The sequence below is a fragment of the Leptopilina boulardi genome, unplaced genomic scaffold (genome assembly GCF_019393585.1).
Source record: "Leptopilina boulardi isolate dan_hultmark-lab unplaced genomic scaffold, ZJU_Lbou_2.1 LbouV2_212, whole genome shotgun sequence".
Classification (NCBI taxonomy): Eukaryota; Metazoa; Arthropoda; class Insecta; order Hymenoptera; family Figitidae; genus Leptopilina; species Leptopilina boulardi.
In genome coordinates, this window is record NW_026137766.1 from 137,837 (window position 1) to 146,798 (window position 8,962).

The 8,962-nt window shown below is 25.4% G+C and overlaps 1 long non-coding RNA gene across 1 annotated transcript; it reads right to left on the reverse strand.

The window, feature by feature from the left end:
• Nucleotides 1-6,522: 6,522 nt before the first annotated feature.
• LOC127278867 (uncharacterized) lies at nt 6,523-8,555 on the reverse strand. The gene is made up of 2 exons (XR_007842558.1): nt 8,276-8,555; nt 6,523-6,651 (listed from the first exon to the last, which is right to left on the reverse strand). It is a non-coding gene; the product is annotated as an uncharacterized LOC127278867 (long non-coding RNA).
• Between the last annotated feature and the right edge of the window lie 407 nt (nt 8,556-8,962).

Consider the following 8,962-nt stretch of genomic DNA (forward strand, 5'->3'; position numbering starts at 1 on the left):
GAGAAGTTAAAAATGTGTATTTTTACTACAAAAAATATTGAGATGTCCTTGTTTGTTATTTTCAAGATATTAATTATTTAATTATTTAACGTTAACAAAAGATAAAATATTTTTTTATAAGTTATTGTAATTCTGACGTTACCAATTGAGAGCTACCGCAATTCCGCATCCAACGAGCCCTATATGAAGAATTTTGGGTTAGTGGATTGTTAATAAATAATCGCATAACATTGCAAGTGTTTATAAAAATCCCTCTAATTCAAAATGGTTCATATTAGTCTCGTTGGATGCGGAATTACGTCAGCTTTCAATTGGTAACGCTAAATTACGATAACATTATTTGTTTATAAAATATTGCATTTTTTATTAACATTAAATAATTCATTAATTAATATCTCGAAAATAACAAAAAAGGAACTTTCAATATTTTTTGAATTGAAAGTACACATTTTTAACTTTCCAAAAAATCAAAATTCAATGTTAATTAAATTATTCAAAATCGTCACCTGTATAAAAGAAAAGTGACGAATTCGAGTTCATTTTTTATTAAAAAAATTTTTAATCACTTGTGCCTAGAAAATGAGATCCTACAAACACATCCACATAAATAAAAATCATTAACATAATTTAAAACTTATCTCTGACCCTTAGAAAACAAGTTTTTTGAAAAAATTTCGAAACTTCTCTAAATGAACAGCTACGATTTTTGGGTTAAGTTTTCTCGTTTCAGGGGGTGCTAAGGAACCACCAGGTAACAATGATTTTTCTTGGCATCGTAGGCAAAATTTTTTTACTTTCCAGACACCTGTGATAAATAACTGATTGAAGATTATGAAAAAAAAAATTTACTCTTGTAGTTTTGCTCGATGTACATTTTTAAAAAATGTTCATTTTTTCATGGGGGGATCGATTCCGAGATTTCTACAACAGATAGAGACATAAAATAAAAAACATTTTCTTGGTTAGATATTTCTCTATGGATGGAACCTCAAAAACTGGAATATTTCTTTTTCCCTTATTTTTTATAACGGAAATTCTGAATAAAAACATTATTTTTTCAAGTTTTGGGATAAACGTACTCTAAAAAAAAGAAGTTGACGAAAATTCAATTTTTTTGAGGTTCCATCCATAGAGAAATATCTAACGAAGAAAGTGTTTTTTATTTTATGTCTCTATTTGTTGCAGAAATCTCGGAATCGATCCCCCATGAAAAATGAACATTTTTGAAAATGTTATACATCGCCGCCATCTTGGACTACAAGTGAAAACATTTTTTTTTCATATTCTTCCAAAAGTTATTTGTAACATGTAAAAAAAGTTTCTGAATAAATGTCATGGTTTTTTTAGAAATACTTCCTAAGAAGCATTTTTTTCCCCGTTTTGAACTGGAATGTCCCCTTAAAAAAATACACTAATAAAGATTAATTTTTTTTTGATAAAATAATACGTTTTTTACCAAATTACGGTAGCTCTCAATTAGTAACTTCTCAAAAAAATCAAAATTCCCTGTTTAAATTTTTCAAAAAATCCAACTTCTTCCCTCTCCTACAGGCAGTTTTTGAAAAAACCTAACAACACTTCGTGGTGGAATTTCGCCCTATACATATAAATTCATTAACACGATTTATTTATTTACTAATTAAATCATCCAAAATCGTCACCTACATAAAAGAAAAGTGACGAATTCGAGTTCATTTTTTATTAAAAAAATTTTTAATCACTTGTACCTAGAAAATGAGATCCTACAAACACATCCACATAAATAAAAATCATTAACATAATTTAAATCTTATCTCTGACCCTTAGAAAACAAGTTTTTTGAAAAAATTTCGAAACTTCTCTAAATGAACAGCTACGATTTTCGGGTTAAGTTTTCTCGTTTCAGGGGGTGCTAAGGAACCACCAGGTAACAATGATTTTTGTTGGCATCATAGGCAAACTTTTTTTTCTTTCCAGACATCTGTGTTATAACATGTAAACAAAACACACGAAAAAAAGTAGAATTTTTACCCTAAAATCGGTATAAAAATTACCTGCAACAAATTTTATCCTAGTTGAGGGCGCCACCATCTATGTGAATTAGCATTGGTGAAAATTACCCGCAACAAAATTTGCCTAGCGTTTTTTCTGTGAAATTTTTGAATAAATGTCATGGTTTTTTTAGAAATGCTTCATATAAAAGCCTTCTTTTTTCCCGTTTTGAAATAGAAACAATATTAACAATATTTTTTACAGAAAGATAAATAATTCTTTCAAACTTTTATTCCTTTAAATATTAAAACTTAATTTATTTACCAATATTTTGGATAAAAAATTGTTTTTTTACCAATATTTTTGATAATATACTAATTTTTTGATAAAACAATTTATTTTTTCCCCATTATTTCAATTTAAAATTAATTTTTTTAAACTTTTTTTTTGATAAAAAATTCATTTTTTCACCAATATTTTTTATGAAAATATTAATTTTTTTGATAAAATAATACGTTTTTTACCAATATTTCCGTATAATAAATAAGAGTTTTGCTTTTTATAAGAAAAACACAAAAGAATTTAAGGAGAAAAAAAGGAGTGCTTCCACCTACCTGCTAAAAAGCGCGTCTCTATTGATTTTATCGACAAATGTTGATAATAAACTGTAAAGATTGAAATTAATAATTGTAATAATTATTATACTATCAATTTCGTCATTTTTTATACATTTTGGACAGAATTTCTATTTCAAACCTCGTGTTCCATGAATTTTCCGCGAATTTCGTGGAGCATTCGCATCGCATACAATCCGCCAGGATTATCATAGTTTTTCCATAAATCATGTATAAATAAACACTAATTTACCTGTATATATAAATCTAGAATTTCACCTTTCAGCATGTTTTAATTCAAATCTACATTTTATTCTTTTTTTAGCGTTAAATTTAGAATTTCGTTTATTTCTTAGTGAATAAATTGCAATTCTAAAACGGGTTATAAATTTCTTGTCGATATTAATAATATTAATATGTCTCTTTTGAATTATATAATTTACGACTAAATCAACATTTTTTAATTCTTTAAATTTCTCAATAATTTCCCTTTTACTAATTCCCTTTTTTTCTACATTTACAATCAACTTTTAACTAAATAACAAAAAGAAGTTAAATATACGTAAGAGCTTTCACCATAAAGCAAAACACAAAAACAATTCTCTTCTTTAAATTATAAATAATAAAATTAAAAATGTGCTTCTGTAACACTTTTATTAACAGTTTAAATAGAGAATGTACAATAAAATGTAACGTCTCTATGTGCGGGGAGTAATAAAAACAAAAGAACCCAAGTAGAAATATCCGTAGCTCGCCGTAATTAAACACCGGCATGGTACTGATCCAATACTGGCTGTCGGTACTGACTTTCAGTACTGGCAGTGTACTGACTAATACACCGAATCAGTACTATGTCGGAGGTAAAAAAATATTAAAACCAGTACTGGCAGTACACTGTCATTCACACCGAATCAGTACTATGTCGGTGATATAAAACATTAAATGAAAAAGTCTTCAAATTATTTCACTAGGTAGAAAACGATGATTTTTTATTTAAAAAAATGTATATTAATTTCTTTCGAATACTTTCCCTCAAAATTTTGGATGTAATTGTAATGTATTATTATATACCTATATAAAATATATTTATGTTTTTTTAGTTATTTTAGTACTCATTGAAATATGTGCATTAAGTTATTTATCATGCATGCAATAACAATAAGTTGAGAATTTTTTTCTAATAGTTTTAAAAATAAAGCAAATGTAATTTTTTCACTGTAATTTTTAAATATTATTAATAATTAAATATTAAATTTAAAAATTTTTTTACCATTCATATTTTACAGTCGTCTTTTATTAACTTATTTTTAATTATGTAATTCATCAATCATTTTTGTCTGTTTTAATATTATTTACGGTAAAAATAATTTATTAAAAATATTTAACTGAAATTGATATCCAGTTTTATTTCATTAAATCTTTGTAAAAATTGAAAAAATTTTGTGAGTTTAAAAAATTTAAGAATAAATTCATTTTATTTTCGTGATCAATAGATAATACAAACTTTGAAATCAAAACTTTTGTATTAGGTGAACTACTTCAAGTCAGCACATTTAAGCCAGCGCGGCTGTGCGGTATGCGTATCTGACTTGCGTTCTAAGGGTTTAGGGTTCGATCCCCCATGCGTGCGAGATTTTTCGTTCTTAGTTTTAAGTGTTATAAGTACAATATTTGTTCATGTGTAATATCAATTATTAAATAATTATTAAATTAAGTATAAGTGCAAAGTAAAAAAAATTAAATATTATGAATTTAAAAAAATAAAAAAATTTACAACACAAATTATTTTTTGTAAAATAATTTATTAAAAATAAAATAATTTAATTAATATAAATGATAATTATTATTTTAATTATTTATTGTTAATAATATTTTATATATTCTAAATAACATTAACTATTATTGGCTTCACATTACCTGTTCGTGGTAAAAATGGGAGTAATAAGCTAATAAGGATGAAATTTGCATTGGAAAGCGTGTTTTAGCATTTTGTAAAAAAGTGAGATTTTAAGTCCGGATGAGTACTTTGCCAGTATTATGCCAGTATTATTCTAGTACTACGTTAGTACTGGTGAGCGGGACAAAATCAGTACTGGACAGCGTTACCAGCCAGGGTTGGTCCACTACTGGACCAGTACGGCAGTCAGTACTATTATACTGACTGGCAGTGTTGGGTCAGTACTATGCCAGTGGCACATTTCTACTTGGGAAAGATATATATAAATTAAAAGAGCATTGATGTACGTAGACCAAAATATGTCTTTGTAAAAAATGATTTTCAATGAAAAAATGTTTACCTTATTTTGTATATAACTCCACTAAATTAAAAAAGTAGCAAATTTAATTGAAAGTACATTTAATTAAGAAGAGATTACACGCTTAGTGAGCTTTATATCTTGCGGAAGTAAGGAGAACTAACAAGCAAGTGCATTTCAAAAAAATTAACATTTTTAGATGTTAACTGTCCTTTATTTTTAGGGTTCCGTACCTGAAGGGAAAACCCTATTAATGAGACTAGTGAAGCAAGGCATGTACCCCCCCCCCCTAGCGGTCACACGAATTTATCTAGAGGGCTGAAATTTGGTACACATATGTATTTTAACGTGTAGATTACAGGAAAAATATAACGAATCTCATAGGAATTGATTATCATAGCGTTGTCAAGGAAAAACCATGAATTTTTACGAAAAATCCATAAAAATGACTATGTACCCCCCCCCTGGTGGACACAGTTTTTCACATAGAGATCTCAAATTTGGTACACATATGTATTTTTACGTGAAAATTACAGGAAAAAAATAGCAAACATGATTCGGATCGATTTACATAACGTTGTCAAGGAAAAATAAAAAATTTTGAAAAAAAGCGTTTAATCCTCCTAGCGCACACACTATTTGACCTAGACAGTTAATATTTGGTATACATACGTATTTTTGCGTATAGATTACAGAAAAAATATAGCGAGCACGATTGGAGTTGATGATCATATTGTTTTTAAGGAAAACTCATATTTGTAGAAAAAATCATGGATTTTTCGAATAAAAAAAAGAAGAAAATTTTATCTTAAGGGCTTCAAATTTATACATTTTTAGGTATTTTACGTGTAGATTACAAGAAAAATATAGTGAGCATGATTGGAGTTGATAATCATAGAGTTTTCAAGGAAAAACTGATAATTTTCGTTACATGTGACTATGTGTCTATCTATGTGTTTTTATGCTCACATTACAGAAAAAATTAAGCAAAATTGGAATTTTTCCACCCGCCTTTACACTTTAACCCCCTTAAATTTTAGGTTTAAGGGTACGGAACCCTCGGTTTTAATGCGAGTGTAACTCGCACTTGTCCGATTTTTTATTTACAATATACAGTAATTTTAATTTAATATTAATATTTTTCAACATAATAAATGTCATTTAAAATAAATAACATTTAAACGTCAGAAAAATAATCATTTATAAAAACTAAATGAATATTTAAGAGGACAATGTCCTTTAAATTTTCGAATCAAATTTTCTAACAAACATACAACCACTGCAATAATCTTTGACAAATAACTATAATATTTTACAAAAAGTTACATAAAATTTAGGTAATTAGATTCAAAATTCTAAAGTCGACTTTTAGCCGCTTTTGGATGCGTTCTGGCCCACTGTGGACTGTCATGTAAATAGTAGGACGAATTCAATTTGACATAAATATATATGATATATCCGAATTTTTTATTTAATTTTACTATTGAGTATTAACCAAAGTATAAGTTGATAAAAATATATTTATTTGCCTATAATTACAAAATATCACAAAAGTATCTACAATTTTTTGAAATTAATTTTTACACAAATTATGATATACAATTTTAAGAATCATAGTATCTTTTCTTTAATGTTCGATATTTTCGTAGCATATAAAGTGTTTTAAGTTCTTTTTTCACAAACTCTCCATGTGCAATCATTTTGTCGATTTCCTCAGAACTCTGCTCATCTTTGTTTTTTCTAAAAGCTTTACGCAAATTTGTTCGAAAAAACTCATAACCTTTCGGATAGTCTCGGCCCATAAATAGTAACTATAATTGAAAAAATATTTTAGCAAATATGTTGTTTTATTTCTTATCAGTAAGTAATTGGATATAAATCTAGTTAACTGTAAATATAATTGCCATATTCGATCCACTATTTTGAGTTTTCAAATCCTAGTCAAACATCATATTTTAAACTTTTTTGTGCTAAAAATAATTTTTTCACCTAGTTGTCATAGGGTAAAAATTATAACAGGTGGTTGCTTTTTAGGATAAAAAACAGTTAAAAAGAAATGACTATAGGGTTATAAATTTTAAAAAACAATAAATTTTGTTTAATAGTTTGAATATTTTTTTTAATAATAAAATACTTATAATAGCAAACTAGGTATAAAAATATATAATAAATATTAAAATTATGTATATTATCCTTTTCTATTTTTCTTTTCTCTCGCATCTTATTTTTTTACATTATTAATATTCTTGGATCCATTATTCTGTGCAAATAAATATATAGAAATAAACATTAAAACTGAAAATTTTTAACAGTTTTAAAAATTGAGTATTTAAATTGGAATTATTATTTACCATTTTAATAAATTAATGTAAAATGGTTTGGAAATGATTGCTCGTATCAAGCAATATTATTTCCAACAAAAACCAAACAAAAATGTATTAAAATTACCAAAATATATCAAAGCTACATAAAAGTTAAAGGTTTTTAGAGATATATGCCCATAAAACATTTAATTTCAATCGTGCTTATGCTTACAGGTACTTTTTTAAATTAAATAATAAAATAAAGTTGTTCGACTAGGCAGGAGGGTAAGTCTGTTCCTTCCGAAAAATATGTATGTAAATATTAGTTTAAATGGAAAATATTTTTACGTCCAATTACTATCCAATAGAATTACAAATTACCGAAGTTTGAGTACGATTAGAGAAAATTGTTTTTCACACTTGTTATAAAAATAGTATTTTTTACATAAAGTTTTAATAAAATAAATTAAAATGACTATAATTATTACTGTTAATAAAAATATATGAAAAAATTATTTATGATACGCGTTAGGTTATATTGTAGACCAAAAAATTTGTTATTTACAAAAATATTGAATACAAAATTATATGAAAATAATTTAAATGAAATTCTTTTTTCAAGTAATAAATATTATATCGTAAAATGGCATTCTAAAATAAACCAAATTTTTATATTGATTCCAATTTGAAATTTGTAAATTATATATCAAATGACGATTATTATGTCTTGTGAAGTGACGAGGATAGTTATAACCTAACCTATCCTATATATGATTAAAATAAATTTGATATAATCAGTAACATTAAATGATTTAACATGTTAAATATGACATTTTATATATACTGTCACATAACAAAATATATTCTATTCCTTAAAAAAATTTGTTTTTTACATAAAAGGAGATTAATAAAATGTGAATAAAAATACTTGTGATTAATTATATATTGTTTTAAATTTGTATATGATTATCAAGAAACAAATTTGTATTATTAAAGAATTGAATAAATGTATATTATATTTTCATATATACTTTTTTATACTGACTATATATTAAATGTTACCTTTTTGTTAATAAAGAAATGTTATTTCATGCTATTAAATTGAAATAAACCGAATCTGTTTCTCACTCACAGTTTTGTAAAGATCGATAACTTTTCTCTTTTGACACATATTTACAATAAAGATTAGAATCGTCAGGAAGATTATCAATTTTCTATTTTCCAAAAGTTTGTATTTTCGAGAAATGTTGTAATTACTTTGAAACATACAAAAATGATGTAAACGTTATGACAAAAAGAATAATTATAATATAGCCAAGTTATTGTATCTTTTTTTATGACACTGATATTTTACTGTATTTTACTATAATGAACTAACAGATGATAAATTTCCAAGAATTATTCTCTTGTTCTTTTTTATTACATGAAATGTGATAAGGAAGAAATAATCAAAATGTAGATAGCGCTGAACATTTTTGTTGATAAACAAATATTTTTGAAAGAAAGTTCTGAAAAATTATGGGAGATGGAGTCACTATTACTTTTTACAGCAACTAATGAAAATTATTTTTCGTCTTAAATAATACTAAAAAATTTATTATTGATATTTTTAATATTATTATTATTATTATTAAAATTATAATAATTTTAATAATAATGTAAATTTTTTTAAAAAATTTTATTTATAGAAATTGGTTAACATTTTTTGCTATTTATTAAAAATGTTTTAAGACAGTACTATATTTTAAAATCGGTTATTTACGTTAAAAATATTTTTTCTTATTTTGCTCACTTAAAAGTTAAAATAAAACCATTTGTC